A 17,364-nucleotide genomic window follows, 5' to 3' on the forward strand; every position below is an offset into this window, starting at 1 on the left:
GAGTAGTTTTTTCTCAGGAATTTTAATTTACTAAGTTGTTTTATAATGTGTACTTTTACTTTCCCTTGAGTACATTTTTAATGCAGTATTGGTACTTTAACTCCACTACTTCAACCTGCAGTTACTACTTTATTTTTTCTTGTCTATGGATTAGAAAATCAGTCCTGTGATTCCTGTCCAATCAAATCCCACATAGAAGGTAAATTGCATCATAATGAACTACTTCAAGACATGGGTGATTTATAATAGCAGCAAACTGTTTGGAAGCTATAAAAATGTCCAAGAAGATTACTGTACATGCATTGATCCAGATACTGTTTAGACTGCATGTCCAACACGATCTCACAGCAATTCGTAACTGTTTGATTTAGTGGCTAATTCGTATGAATTCATATGATCTAATTCGTACAATTTAGAACGACTTGCTCATCCCCCAATGACGGTTGGGTTTAGGGTCAGGTGCCACGCCTCCTTTTTAAAATACCACGACTAAGATGGTGGACATGACATGTGCTGCAATTATGCTGACAAGCAGAAAATTGTGGCCAATTGTACAGTTGCAGTGTATTCAAATCTAAAACTCCATCTTAAAAATAAAAACAAGATAGAAAATATAATAGAGTTGAAATAAAAAAGTAACAAATGTATTTAAAGAAAGTTCAATGTTTTCACAGGTTTTTAAAGAATATTATGATCAGTTCACAATTTAGTAGTATTAACATAAATTGTATTTTATTTATCATTTATTATTTGCATAATGTATTTGCATAATAAATACTCATTTTGCCATAGTATTATATGTCACAGGGGTAGCCAGGAGCTCTTGATATGATCAGCTGCCCAAAGCATTTCGTAGTATGAAAGTGAGTACCACATGTTAGTAGTCATCCACTGGAAACGCTGGCTCTGTTCCAGTGATTCCTGACTGAATGACGAGTGTGTTGCAGCACACATACACATGCCATTCAGATGAGGCTTTTAATCGGGATCTTCACATGCAAACAGTGATTACTAACAACACCAGATATGGAAACAGATCAGATTTTAAAGCATGTGCGATACTTGAGCTCAAACATGTATGAACACATGCATGGGTAGGGTAAATGTCCTTGACCAATCCCCATGCAGAGTGACCGGGTGCAGACAAGGTTTGTCATGTGGTCAGTGCTATGTCGAATGCTCGATGACTTTCACATGCTTAGTGGGAGACGCTTTGCATTATTAACTAAAACTACAACACGGAAACAGCCTATGGAGCACAAGATGGTTGTGCTACGTGCTTAGAGACCAGGCTCTGCCTTTCTGACACTGAAGATTTATTGTTTCTGCATTTAGACGGATTTCGTTTTTGCATATTAATAATCACTACTATTGATTTTAAAATACAGAAATGGTTAAACTGTACTCTAGAAAGTGCTGACAAGAATATATAGTAGACTACAATATAGGGCTGCATAATATATATAGTTGCATCAACGTCGCAATATGTTTGTCCACAATAGTCACATCGCAGCATATGCAATGTTGAGAATGCATAAGATTTGTGGAGTCATTGCAAATTATAACCATGACAGACTAAACGTTTGCCATATTGCATGTGTTTTTTCGGGAACAAAAATACATTTGTAACTTTAACAAAGAATAATTGAACCTAATTATTAATACGATGATGACTATACAGTGCTGTTTTACATTTCATTATTCAGTTTCTGTACTTGAATACTGTTTGACCCTTCGGAAAACCACAAAGCACTGTTTATTTAACTTTTTTCTTTGTTCTATTGTAATTATTGTTATTTTTTTTTCAAGATTCACACACTTACAAAATAATATAAATTAAGAATTTATTTCCAGATAGAGTGATTCAAGCCATCTGGTGAAATTGTATTCATTTCACAATATATATCTCAGAGAAACAAAATATTGCAGATATTTCAGATTTTTCCGATATTGTGCAGCCCTTTTACAATAAATTTATATAAAATTATATATTATGGCGGTTCATTCTATTGTGGCAACCCCAAATTAATAAAGGGACTAAGCCAAAAAGAAAATGAATGAATAAATTAATGAATTATATACTATATAATATCATTTCTACTGAATGCAATGCAATGTGTTTCGAATTTTTATTGATCAAGTTGCGTTTAAAAGCATTTACATTGAATCTTAGTCAGAATAGTTAATGTGCATTAGTATGTTATCAACATTTCAAAATAGGTGTATGGGAAGTTTATGAAAAATAGTTATTTTTAAATGCACCATAAAATAAATCTTTTCAGTTGACATAATTGTAATACATGTATTTAAACAATTTTTGCTGAATTTGCAAACTAAACTCGCTTCTTTTTCCAACACAATCTCATGGCAACTCATAATATATTTTATTCAAGTAATACATTATACAGGAAATCATTATGGTCTGATATGCTTCCACACAGGAATGTTTAACAGTGTATTCTTTAGAATAATTGAACATTTCCATGTGCAAAGTACTATAGAAGTTCATTTAAATCAGCAATTAATTTGCCAAAACATAAAATAGTTAGGTTTTACCATGATATCACTTTTGTCTGTGTTCCCTTTGATGTTGAGTGCATCTACTTCCAAAAAAGCAAACAGATGAATTATGTCATGACTGTAAAGCTACTCCAGTGGTAATATTTAGACATACAGGTCATACATGCTTGACCTTTGACTTCAGGCCAATATTTTCTAGACATCTGGCAGGAAGCAAGTCCTTGAAAGCTCTGCAGATGAGAAGTCAATAAACATATAAAGCATTTAGAAAGCTCTTTCAGAACAATGTGATGCAGTGCTGATGATAACAAATCGCTTCCGCTGTTTTTTTTTTACTATACTAGCAGTCATTGACTCTTACTTTAGTGATGCAAATGGAAATCAAGGTTTTTATAGTTAGTTAGTTTGTTTATATTTATTTATATTTTATAAGTTCTGAACACAATCAATAATAATTAAAATAACAAGTCTAGCACGTACATAACAAGTAAAACACAAGACAACTCATCAACATTAAAAAGCCTTAAATGCTAAAGAACAAAGATGCAGTTTCAGAAGGTTTTTAGAAACAAAGTTGGAGTATGTCTAATGTGGGGTGAAAGCTTGTTCCAGTATTTTGAGGCGATAACAGCAAAAGCACGATCCCCACTTACCTTGGTACAAAAAGAATTGGTCACACTTTATTTTGATGGTCCGATTGTTGAATTTAGGTTACATTGCATCTACATGTTACCTTATTCTCATTAGATTACCAGTAGACTGTTAAGCAGTAAATCTACTAATACTCAAATGGACCATCAAACTAAAGTGTTACCAAAAAATTAATTGCTCAGATGACATTAGTGACCTACCAGGATTCTATACAAGTAAGAGATTTGATAAATAAGATGGTTCCAGACCATTTAAGGATTTATAAACAAAAATTGTGACCTAACAGGCAGCCAGCCTAGAGATGAAAGAACTGGGGACTTGTGTTCATGCTCATCCTCCTATCAGAGGTCTCATAGCCGCATTTTGAACTGATTGCAGTCTGTTCAGGCATTTTGAATGATGCCCACACACAACAAGTTGCAGTAGTCAAATCTTCCTAAAATAAAAGCATAAATCACATTCTCAAAGTTTCACAAACCATTTCGAGAGGAGCATGATTGAATGCGACTGATCCCTATCACTAATTACTAACAAGCCAATCAGATCATTCCAAATTTAATATAAATATCTAGCCTAAACTTCACTTCTTAGCTTCATTTTGGACCCCCCCCCCCCCCCCCCCCCCCACATTCATCTCTTCTCCCTCCTCCTCAATTCTAAGTTCAGGCGACACAGTGGCTAGCACTGTTGCCTCACAGCAAGGGGGTCATTGGTTCAAACACTAGCTGAGCCAGTCAACAATCACTGTGTGGAGTTTGCATGTTCTCCCCGTGTTCGCGTGGGTTTTCCCAAAGTACTCCGGTTTCCTCCCTAAAAAACATGTAACAAAAGTTAAAGTCACAAGCACCTATTACATACAAACTGGCGCAGTTGGCGGGCTATTTTTGGGAAGTTGTCGAGAACTACCTGATTTCGTATCTCTCCTAATGCTTATTGACCATGCAGGAGCCTTGCGGGTATCTATCTCTGAGCTCATTGTTCTCTCCTGGGACAGCATGCCTAACCTGTCAAAATAGTCAAGCATTATCTAAGTGGGAACTCTTGAACTCATTAAAAGAGAGTAACGACTTTACTTTTGTCATAAAGTCGTAAATGGAAAAAAACTGGATTTAACAACACCTGTTTGTTAAATCTTAGATTACTATCAAGCTGAAACCCTAGATTTATAACAACAGGTTTTTGATACGTTGATAGATTACCAAAACCTGATATTTCCGAAGCGGTAGAATCCCCAAACCAGACCAGCTCAGTTTTTTCCTCATTGAAATTTTCTTAAAAATTTGACGACAGTTAGGTCTTAACTTCATTTAGACATCTCGGAAGTCAAGGCCATTTCGTGATTATTTTAAAGGATAATAATTATTTTCATAGATTAGCATAATCTTGTACAGAAAGGATCATCACATTTAACTTCTGGTAAACCTGATCAAATTGTATGCCTTGAGATGATTTTGGCACAGGATTACAGGTGATTACAATAAAATAACACATTAATACTTTAATGCTGCCTAAAGCATACAATTCAACAAGACATGTTACAACCAACAGTCAGTCACCTGGTATTAAGCCTGAGGTTATATTGTTAAAGACAGACTACTTGAGACATGTCAGTTAGTAGCAACACAACAGTTGATCTACAATTTAGGTTTAAGTTATAAACATTAATTTATGTGATACCTTAGGTGTGTGTCATGGTGGTGCAGTGGGTAGCACGACCACCTCACAGCAAGAAGGTTGCTGGTTCAAGCTTCGGCTGAGTCAGTTGGCATTTGTGTGAAGTTTGTATTTTTTTCTTGTGTTCACATAGATTTCCTTGTGTTCTCCGGTTTCCCCTACAAGTCTAAAGACATGTGGTATAGGTGAATTGGGAAGGCTAAATTATCCATAGTGTGTGTGTGTGGGTGTTTCCCGGTGATGGGTTGCAGCTGGAAGGGCATCCGCTGAGTAAAACATATATGCTGGATAAGTTGGCGCTTCATTCCGCTGTGGTGACCCCAGATTATTAAAGGGACTAAGCCGAAAAGAAAATGAATGAATGAATGAATAAATGAATGTGACCTTAGATTGACCACAAAACCAGTAATAAAAGTCAATTTATTGAATTTAGATGGTTTGTTAAATTTGGTTAGAGTAGGACAATATTTGGTCAAACTATTTGAAAATCTGGAACTTAGGGTGCAAAAATATCAAAATATTGAAAAAAGTCTGCTTTAAAGTCATTTAATTGATGCTTAATCTAAGATATTAAACTGTTTTTATATATTTACAGTAGAAATTGACTAAACATATTGATCAAAGACTATGTTTACCTAAGGTTTTAATGATTTTTGGCATAAAAAAAATATCTCCCTTTGGTTTACTGTTAAAACACTTAAAAGTATATCAAAACATATACTGTATACATTCAATATACTGTATTTTTTGAACAACAAAAAATCATTAGGTTTTAAAGTTAATATTTTAGTATAGCTAAACTATATATGATCAAAGAGTAATAATTTAGGGGAGCTAATAGTTCTGACTTTAACTGTATAACAAAAACATTTAAATGTGCTAATACAGGCTTACATTTTTAAGCGAATAGTAAATAATTACTTACAAACTAACACTGTCAAAGGTTAATAAATGCTTTGAAAAAAATATTTCTCAATGATAATCCATATTAGTCAATGCACTAGCCAACATTAATGAATAAGTCCTTAATTTAAAGTCTTACAGAATATATGTGAATGCGCTACCATATTGTTACCAATGTGTTGTGGGTGGTTGCCAGAACAACATTCCTCATGTAATAAGCATAAATCCACCGGCTTAGGAAGTAATCTCCTTAAAAAAGCACACCTCTCCTTGTAAACCACATGATCTGAAGGGTCATTCGTGACTTTAGTCCAAACATTAGATGATTAATTTTCTTTTTGTTGTTGTTGTTCAAACCCTAAATATGAACAATACCAGCTGAGACTGATGGCTGGTTTATGAGCTAACCCTATTTATCAGCAATCGAAATGTTCAATGTACTGTAAATTTATCTAGATATACAGTTGAAGTCAGAATTATTAGCCACCCTTTGAATTTATTTATTTTTTTAAATATTTCACAAATGATGTTAAACAGAGCAAGGAAATTTTCACAGTATGTCTGATAACATTATTATTATTATTATTATTTTTTGGAGAAAGTCTATTAAGGTTTTTGGAGAAAGTCTATAACCATTGTTATACAATAACTTGCCTAATTACCCTAACCTGCCTAGTTAAGCTAATTAACTCAGCTAAGGCTTTTTGATGGCCCTTTAAACTGTATAGAAGTGTCTTTCACGGCAAAGATAAAATAAATCAGTTATTAGAAATGAGTTATTACAACTATTATATTTAGAAATGTGTTGAAAAAATCTTTCAGATAAAGAGAAATTTCAGAAAAAAATATACAAGGGGCTAATAATTTAGGGGGCTAATAATTCTGACTTCAACTGTATAGCTCATATATGCATACAGTACATTGTATGAAATATCAGAACATCTGACTACACCCCTCTATTTTTATTTTTTGTCCAGCTAGAATTACCTCTCTCCTAAAAGTACGTGCGTGGATAATGTTCTGTGGTGGCGGTATGTGGGTAAACAGCATTGGCATCGACGCAGAGGGACCTTTCTTGTGTCATTATCAGTTCTTAGAAACGCAGCACAGAGTGGCAGGCAATATATAATGATAAGTCATAACCAAACTGGACAGGAAGTTTAACTTTATGACTACATGTCAAAAGTGAAGGGGATTTAGGGGAATGTCTTAACTAATCAGTTGAAATGTTTTGTACACATGCATTCCCTCTCCATCCTTTTCACTATAACACTGTTGCTCCATTCACTTCCCATCATGGAAATGCTATTCATGGAGGCAATAAGCCAAGCTGAGCATGGAAACTAGTTCCGCATTTCCTTGAAACTTGATGGCTAGCACACAAACAACTGACAAGTACTGTACTGTACAAACACACTCATACCGAGAACTCCTTTCTACAACGAGTTGATCAGTTCTAGGGTGGGAATAAGTGCTACCTCAAATCATACAACTTACTGGGAAGAGGTTTATATTATTAGACTGGTGGGAACAAATGCACTGAAACAGTGAGACCTGTCAAAATCATCTACAGTGATAATGCATAAATTAATTAAGAAAGTCTAAAGCTGCAGCCTACATAAACTTTTGCATTATGCTGAAAACTAGCAGAGCACATCATAAAAAGCTATATAATACTAACAACACCACAGTGGCAGTGATCTGATTAAGGTTAACCTCAATCACATTGAGTAATTTATATAATTATTCTCCTCCCTATGGTGACCAGACATCCTGTTTTTCCTAGGACTGTCTCTTATTTTAGATCTATTTTTAGTGTCTGACTTTTAATGGAAAACTCTTTTTTTTGTTCAGTATTCATTCATTCATTCATTCATTCATTCATTCATTCATTCATTCATTCATTCATTCATTCAATTTTCTGTTAATTCCCTTTATTAATCTCAGGTTGCCACAGTGGAATGAACTGCCAAATTACTCAGCACATGTTTTATGCAGCAGATGCCCTTCCAGCTGCAACCCATCACTGGGAAGCACAATTCCCAATTCATCTATACTGCATGTCTTTGGACTTGTGGAGGAAACCCACACGAACATGGGAAGAACATGCAAACTCCACACAGAAATGCCAACTGACCTAGCTGATGTCGAACCGGCGACCTTCTTGCTGTAAGACGACAGCGCTACCCACTGCGCCACCATTTCGCCCAGCTACTGTGTATATAGTGTATGCACAAAGATTTGCAATTTTTTTTACAACACCAATCTCCATTATGGCTATTTAACGAGAGGAAGTGGTTACAAGCACTAACTAAAACAGACAGACAGAACCCAAAGCAAAAACCCGAGGAATGCACAGGAATGATACCATAAGTGATGGAATGTGATTTGATGTCATTTGCCACCCAGGCAGCCCTCGCTCATTATGGATATGTACCCATGTATACATTTCTGGAGAGCGTGAAATATGTCCCAGGAGCTATGTTTTTTTGCAGTTTTTGTTTTCGCGAATTTACCAGAGACCGCTTTTTTAGATCTCAAGTTTCTCTCGTGAGTGCCATTCACACCTGTTCTCCTCGCATAAATCCACCAGAGGCCACTGTAAACTAACTGACTAACTAACTAACTGACTGACCGACCAATTCACCTACATACCCCCTTTCCTAAACCAAACCAACAGTGTTTTCAAAAGCACTGACCTTCCCTAAATCTAATCGTGTTTTCAAATGCAATCCAGAAAAAGAAAAGCACTCGCACCCTTCTGATTTTTACCATGTTTTCAAATTTTACCACGTTCTCATCCTGTTATTTACTTGCTACTGGGCAAACTGGTAACCCTGAAAAAGCCATCCACATGTAGGTAAGCGGTCAGCTGGTAGCGTGAAACAAAACAACATTCTGCCCTGTATCATTAAAGATAAAATGTACCCAAACGTACTTCTGTTTACATAATTTGTGCTCTCCAGAAATGTATATGGGGCTACATATTCACAATGAGCCTGTTAGTCATTTCTCAAGACAAAATAAGCACAAGTTTTTGGCTTCACCACATAATTACATTCAGCATCATCAAATATCAAAGCATTGTGAATATGGATTGTGCAAATCTGATACCCGGTATCCTAAAAGTTTGGACGGAGTGGTGGAATTTTGTTCTCTTTCCTAAACCTAAAACCCAATGAGAGAAATGCCAGTGTGGAGTGTGAGGGGTACTAAACGAGTTAGTTTTGTTTTTGATATATCTGACACAGTCAGTGATAGACAGCAATAACTCACACACCTCTTACCCTAAAAAGATCTAAATTGGGTTTCCAACAAAAATACAAAGCAGTTTATATTTTCCAGCTGTCTTTTTCTTTTTTTTCCCCCGCTCTATATTATGAGCTCTGCTTCGTTTAAGCCCTCGCAATAGCTGTAAGAGCAAGCACAATCCAGTCATATTTCCTTCTGTTTCAACCTATGAATATATTTGATTACATATCAATAAAACAAAACAGAGACATGATCACAAACTGAGCACTTGCAATCAATATACTTCACCTGCAGCTGTTTTTCAGTCATTTATAACCCTCATGTCCACATCAGAGCTACAATTCACCTATGAATTTTGGAAATTTCTTGGAAATTTCTTTTGGAAATTTAGTCCATGCGTGTTTCTTGTTTGTCAGTAATGCTATATTTCATTGCACAACAATAATCTATCAGGCTATCAAAAAAGAGAAATCATTGTTTAATTTTTATTATTATTTGTAAATTTCACCTATCCTGCTGTGCATGAACTAAGCTGCTGAATGGTCAGCATCTGAAGCAGCTAGGCTAACCTATTTTTTAATCGGTTGTGTATTAAGTCGTGAATTTACACCTGCAATGCATACTGCAGTCCTTTTTTGTCTGGCTCTCTAAGATATCTCACCTGTTCGCCAGAAATTACTGATTATATCCATGCTAATGTCTGACACCGGTGCATGCATATTTTAATAGATGTGGCAGGCGCAAAAGCTTGACAGGCGTAACAATAGTAACTAAGGAGGGCGGGGCTAAGTGAAGGGTCAATTAGACTTACTCAAACTCAAATCATGTTTAAAATTCTAATTTGAGTTGGCACAAATGACATTTAAAACATATTTTTTTTTGTACTTGAGATTGCCTAAAATGTCTTTTGACGGCAAAAGCTGAAATTGTATGTTTAAGGGACTGGAACAATCTTACATGGCTACAATAAAAAACAATAACATGTCTTTTCTGTTTAATTCTCATTTAATTGTCATGTTATATCTTCCTTAACTGAGTGTTGGACTGTTCCTAGTAGTAATTCATGGTAATCCAAAAAGTGTATTTGTTTATCTACAGTCTTTGGTACTAAATCAGTCTGTTGAGGGCTGTTCATGCACAAATGCTGCTCTTAAAGTCATTGTGCAGCGAGGCAACTGGTCAGCTGACTAATCTGCTGTCTATCTATTACTCCAGTCTGTCCATCATGAGAAACCTTAGCTTTGCTGTGGAGACATCAGTCAGGTGCTTCTAAAAACAGGAAGTCACATTTAAAAGCCACAAGAACTGTTCCCTTCCGTTCACCTTTCCCCTCATTTCCTACTGCCACTTGACAGTATGACAGTAAAAACTTTAATCCGTCATTCACAGATGAGAGGAAAAATCAAAACCATGCCAAGTCGCACCATTCACAGTACTGTAAGGTTGGCACACATGATTATATCCCTTCCTGCTTTATAAATAGGTGAGCTCTTCAATGATCACATGCAAAAGATTTATAAATAAACACGGATGCACATATTGTTTGTTCACCATCAGATCATCAGATGCTTCATTGCTCAGTGTCATACCTGTTTTAACCTGTTGCACATTTCAATTCATGTTCCATTTGAAATTTCAAAAACAAATTGTGCAACAAACATCTCAGGAGATCTTAGAGTTATTCCTCACATCTTGTTAATCACCATGGGTACACTGTTTAGTTTGTTTCCACCATTAGCCAAGTACTGCCAGTAAGCCAGAGAGCTCTACACATGCTATTAATAGACTGTATGTTCTGTATGTTAAGCTTTGAAATGTGTATAGCTGGATAGGCATCTTTATTTGTCTGTTAAAAAAGCTACAATCTTAGAATTAAAGTGTTTCAAACTTTTTTTATTATTACGCTTAAGCCAGATTTTATTCATATGATTTACGCTACACCCCCTTTTTTAAAAGTCAGATTGTTTTTTCACCTAGCCTGTTGTGACTGGTCAAAAACTATGTGTCAGAAATATACTCGAGTTTCAGCTCCCCAGGCTTTGTGAGCAATAAATTGTATTATAGTGGCTACATTGTTGATACTAGGAGTCTGTTGTTTTTAATGCTTACTGTTCTTTGATGGCAGTCTTGAGTGCAGTCAAAGGAGCTCTGAAAAAAGTAGCGGCAATGATAGTGTATAGCAGGGGTGCATAAACTTTTTTTGTATTAAGGGCAAAATGCCCAATTATCCATGGGCCGAAGGTAAATATACCAAACTACAGTATATTACATAAAAGTTGCCATGGGTGATTTGATTATTTATTTCATAATATTTCAAAATTAACAGAAAACCTTTCTTTAAATGGTATTAACAAATGCAGTATAACTTGTTAAATGATAACTCATTGCAAAAAACCCATAAACAATCACATTATAACACAGTGGATTTCAATGCTGAATATACTAGTCAAGCAGAATCTGCCTTTGACTTGGTTTGCTCCCCAAAGTATCAGGATTGTCGGGTGACAGTGTGTACATTTAAACAAAATCTGATTCAATTACACCATTTAATTGAAGCATTTAATTTCAGTCAGCGTTTAACAATAGAACAAACAATGGGTTACATTAAATTGGGAATTGATAATCGCAAAACCATCCCTATCATTCTCTCTTTCTTTTCAGATGGGATGGTGGGCCAAATCAAAGATGAAAATGGGCCAAATTTGGGCACCAGGCCCTAGTTTGGTCATTTTTGTGTATAGGGATAACCAGGACCAGACTTAGACCTTTTATGTTTGGTGTGTTTTGTGTACAGCTGTCATACATGAGGTACTGCTCTTGCTTTTTATTTAATTATTTTGATAATTTTTGGTTATTTTTTTATTGAATTTAAATTTTACAAATTAATTTTGAGAGGAGCACGTGATATAAGTAATTGCGCTGGCCTCTCATCTGTAATAAGCAATAGTCCATTCAGATGCAACAAACAGACCAAATTCATCCTACCACCTTATCTTCACTTTGGAAGAATCCCTCCTTCCACCCTATCACCACCTTTTCCTCCGTTTACTCTCAAGACCTACCTAATCTCGGACCCCCTTATATGCTTATTGACTAGGGCGAAACCCTGGACACAATTATTTCCGAGCTCAGGGTTCTCTCTAAGTCATTCATTCAATAAAAAAAGATTGATGCAGCTTCTCCTACCACAGCAAATTCTGTTATTACTGTTGACATTTGGTACCAGTTAGTGCTGATTTTGTTTGCTTTGACTCGTTGGATGGAAACCCTGATTTATTTGCACATCTTTTATGTGATTCCAGTTCCAGTTTTCTGCATAAAGTTAATTTGCATTTTTGGATGAAAATGATGAAGACTCCATACATGTAAGGTATGCACTGTGGGCTATATGGTGATCACTCACACAATTATTAATCAGGCTTTTGAAATTTTAAGTTTGCATTTTTTTTTTAAGTTTAAAATATTAAAAACTCAATTAAAAAGTTTAAAACTTAATATTGTTTAATTTGATCAGGTTCTTGCCTCGTCTATCTATGAATATTAACTCTGTTACATTAGGAAGAATACATTCTCAAAGAGCCCTCAGAACTGTGGAAATTTTACAGTAACATTTTTTGTTAAACTATGGTACTAAAAGTCAATTCCATTCAAACTTGCTGAATTGGCATGACAAGTGTTACATTTTTGCTGTCAAAGCATTTTTAATGTTTACATGAAATAAAACATTTTTGGATGCCATGGTTTGTTATATAAGTAAAAGGTCAGTTATAAAAAAGCATAAAAGCTGTCCTTTAAAATTATGTGTTTTTATTATTACCAGTATTATTCATTGGAATATCATGCAATTTCCTATCCAAGATTGATACATTTTTATAATTTAAAAAAAAATTTATTTCTTATCACAATATCATGCTTTCACTGTTATGAATCATCAGAAACAGCAGTTAAAGTCCTGCGCAAGTGATTGTTTTTGTGTAAAAATAATTTTAAATACCAGTACTGTATGTAATACCGGGTATTGAGAAGTGACAACAGTGCTGGCTTGGCATTTCCACCTTGATGTCACGTTATGCAAGCTTGGCATCAGGCCACATGGGGCAAAGGTAAGTCTCCATTGTACTTCTGCAATGGAAACTCATCTCATATTCCGGTTTGATTATAGCTCATCAGCTGTCTTTTTCCTCTGTTTGTTTGTCTGACTCCTCACGATAGTGTATTTTATAAGGCAGTTTTACTGTGATTATGGAGAAGAAATTATGACTTTGTTGTGTGAATAAATTTGAATATCAATTTCCTTTTTAAAGTGGTGCACACAGGTTTGATAATACCAAAGATGACCATCAGAGAAGCTTCTCAAGGTCACAAAGACATTATGAGTTGAATAATAATGTATTTACAATTGGTTTCTTTGCTTTTTATTCTATAAAAACTACACTTCACTTTCATTGTAGAAGTGTTTAACACACTTTACATGTGTTTACTGAAAAAAGGGAGTAAAACAGGATGGCATGAGTGTGAGGAAATACATTACATACAATACACACCCAAAATATGTTTTCTATAACAGTTTTTGTTAAAAAGAGCTGTCAACATAAGAGTCTTTAGGTTTTTACAGCTTTGTTAAATAATGAAAAGTCATTTTCTTTAGGTTTTTTCTAGAAGTTTCTGAAAACAGTGGTCGAACGGAGGCAGCTTACAGGATAAGTATTCTTCGTTTTGGATTACTGAAGGTGAAGCATATCAAGTTCAGCCGGTGTTCAGCCTGTTTCTGTAGATCAACTGGTAAAACATGATACTACTAAACTGACGTTCATCAATTTAACGCCATATACTGACCAAACCCTGAAATGCACACTCACAACAATTAATAACTTCTGTAATTCAAACATGGTCAACTGTGGTTCTTGTAAAATCTACTCACTCTTCATTGATCGACTGGATGGAATGTAACATGTCAGATAAACCTTTATAAAAACATTCATTTGTATCTGATGTGATTTTAAACTCTAAAAATGCTGGGTTGTTGTGACAAAAGGTTGGGTCAAATATTAACAAACCCAACATTTGGGCTAATTTTTAAAATCAAATTACATTTTTTTACCCCATGAGTTTGTCCAACAACCCAGCATTTGTTATAGTGTTTAGAGATACACATTATGTAAGCATGTAAGACATTTCTCCATGATAAATACTCTCAACCAGGGTGCGAATTACATGGCATTTTTCCTCTTTCTTTTTCTTATATAAGTCATTCATTAATTTTCTTTTCAGCTTAGTTCCTATATTAATCAGGGGTCATCACAGCGGTATGAACCGCCAACTTATCCAGCATATGTTTTATGCAGCGGATGCCCTTCCAGTTGCAACAATCTCTGGGAAACATCCATACACTCTTGTATTCACACTCATACACCACGGCCAGTTTAGTTTATTCAATTCACCTATGGCGCATGTGTTTGGACTATGGGGGAAAGCCGAGCACCTGGAGAAAACCCATGCAAACATGAGGAGAATATGCAAAATCCTAAAAAATCCTCCCAAAATTATTAAATTAGAAGCAGAGTTTGTATAGTGTGACCTACAGTAACCTCTGAAATAGTTAATCTGAGGTTATCCCAGCAGGCAAAGGATGTCAATATGACGTCAGATTAAAGTTGTACCATCATGGGGATAAATTTATAGTGGTGGTGCCGGAAAAAAACTGTAAAATAACAGCTGTTAAATTACAGACATTTACCGTAAAAAAAAGATAGTAAATTACATACATTTACCGGAAATTTACCGGTCTGTTATTTTATGGTAAATTTCTGTAATTTAAAGGCTGTTATTTTACATATTTTTTAGGCACCCCAGCTGATTTTTTTTTTGTGTATAATAAAACAAGTCAGATACATGGTAAATATAACCAATTAAAAAATACACATACACCACAAATTGGCAAGTCTAAAAAAGTGAGCCTTCAGGGGTACTTTAAATTTTCAAAAAGATTCTGCATGCCTGATATTATATGGAATGAGCTATAGAATTTTGGAGCAGTATAAGAAAAAGCCCGGTCACTTATATAGTGTAGACAGGTTACTGTTAAAAGACCAGAATAGGAAGCACAGAGATTACGCCCTGGAGAGCAGACAGTTAAAAGTTCTGAAATATATTCATAAAACAAACCATGAAAGTTGATCTGCTTAACCAATAAAGTTTCACATACGAGCAAATTTTTATAACTTGAAGGAAATGTAGTTTCAAACATTGACTAACAAATTGTATTGATTGTATTTTAGTAACAGTTCAACTCAACTTTAATGGAAGCATTCATAAGAATCATAAGAAACTTATGATTTATTGATTTATGTCAAAAAACCCAGTAAGAATATTTGAAGCTTTATTGTTAGAACTGCTTCCCGTTGTCATAGTGATTGAAGTTGTGCATCATTATGTAACGTCACACCTAAGAGAGGATCTTCTAACCTGAGAGTCTGACTAAACCTAACCGCTGTGTTAATAATTCATCACTGGTAAGTGTAAACTGTGGGCTGGAATTAAATATGTGAGGAAACTAATGGATGCAGATGAGATTACCTGTTGCCTGCAGCCAACGATGGAGAAATTAGTCAAAAAAGAAGCCAAATAAAAAAACGTTTAATTTGTAATTAAAGGGAATTACAAGCTGTTTCATTTAGGGATTTCTCAAACACTATAAAAACTTTTTATTGACTAATTGTCACATCAGTTTTAGTTTCATTGTGTAAACACTCCCATTGACTAAGCTAATAGTTTAAAGGAATACGAAGGTTATGGTTCAATCATTCATTTTCTTTTGGCTTAGTCCCTTTATTAATCAGGAAAACTTCACAAAGAAATGCCAACTGACTCAGCTGAGACTTGAACCAGCAACCTTCTTTTATGTCAATTGGAGTGTGTAACCATTATATATGGTACTGTAAACTCTAATAAGTTAATGACTGTATAAATGAGTGTAACTGTAATTACTGAGAGTTAATAATTTGAGAAATGACTTTCGTTCAAACACATGGAAGGTTATATGTGTATGTATTTTCCTGTTTTAATTATTATTAACAGTGTAATTTACATGATTTAATTTGTTAACATAATGCTGGCGAACCTTAAACAGGTGCTTTCTTAAGTACTGTTTCATTCTGCTTACTTTTATCTAAATGTTTCCCTCAGATGGGTTGATGTGTGAATGTGAAAAGCATATTGTATGTTTTTCTAATAACACTCAATTTCAGTATTTAATCTCTTCAAACAGTCTGATGCAAAACATGCTGCGAATTAGAAATCTGCTGCAACTCATTTAGGTTAAGTCCAGGTTAATAAGAATAGTCAAGGAGTTCAAGTATTCTATCTTTTACATTGAAAGTAGTAAATTTAACCTCATTCAAGAGTTGGAATTTATAATATAAAATTTGAGAATAAAGTACAGTTACTTGTGTAACTTGAGACAACAGGTTCATTAGATTTTAGGAAACTTTTATTTCATTTCATTTCATTTTCTTGTCGGCTTAGTCCCTTTATTAATCCGGGGTTGCCACAGCGGAATGAACCGCCAACTTATCCAGCAATAAGTTGGCGGTTCAGGAATGAGGAAGAAAACCCACGTGAAGGCAGGGAGAACATGCAAGCTCCACACAGAAACGTCAACTGAGCTGAGGTTTGAACCAGCGACCCAGCAACCTTCTTGCTGTGAGGCAATAGCACTACCTACTGCGCCACTGCCTCGCCGGAAACTGTTTTAAATAATCCAATATAAAAAAGAAGGTTGCTGCATAGTAAATAGTTCACACCTCACTGCAAAAACAACACAAGCAATAACTAACAGCTACATTTCCATCCATCTATTTCTATTCTCATTTTGGAGTATCGCATAAAAATGAAATGGAAATGCCAAGATGTGCATAAATTTGTCAAGTATGATAAACTTTTTTTCTGAAAAAAGAAAGTAATAAATATGCATAAAATATATACACATTTACAGAATAAATTCCGGCATGCACATTTAAAATAGTAATGGGATTTTGTTTTATGAGATCATCGTTGCGACGTGCATCAGTAATGCACAAACTGACCACATTGTAAAAAAAATTAAATATTGTTTTGGTCATTCTAAAATGCCTTAGCCAAAGTCTGTCATCAAACTGTATCATTACCTTGCTGACCAAAGAACAGTTGCATGCCTCCAAAAGTCACCCTGCATTCATTGCGTTTAATCTTCTGAGGGGCAAGTTAAAAGGACACGTACAGCTCTATTTTCTAGCATTTAAATGGTTGATGCTTGTGAACACTCGTTAATCACTTGTTAATCAGTTATGGAGGTCATTCAACCATTCTTTTTAATGACAGACGTTG

At 35.0% G+C, this 17,364-nt stretch overlaps 1 long non-coding RNA gene across 1 annotated transcript; it reads right to left on the reverse strand.

Moving 5' to 3' along the window:
• Window positions 1-2,367: 2,367 nt before the first annotated feature.
• LOC141379095 (uncharacterized) lies at window positions 2,368-17,273 on the reverse strand. The gene is made up of 4 exons (XR_012395077.1): window positions 17,166-17,273; window positions 4,078-4,175; window positions 3,917-3,981; window positions 2,368-3,607 (listed from the first exon to the last, which is right to left on the reverse strand). It is a non-coding gene; the product is annotated as an uncharacterized lncRNA (long non-coding RNA).
• Between the last annotated feature and the right edge of the window lie 91 nt (window positions 17,274-17,364).

This window comes from Danio rerio, chromosome 19 (assembly GCF_049306965.1).
Source record: "Danio rerio strain Tuebingen ecotype United States chromosome 19, GRCz12tu, whole genome shotgun sequence".
Taxonomy (NCBI): domain Eukaryota; kingdom Metazoa; phylum Chordata; class Actinopteri; order Cypriniformes; family Danionidae; genus Danio; species Danio rerio.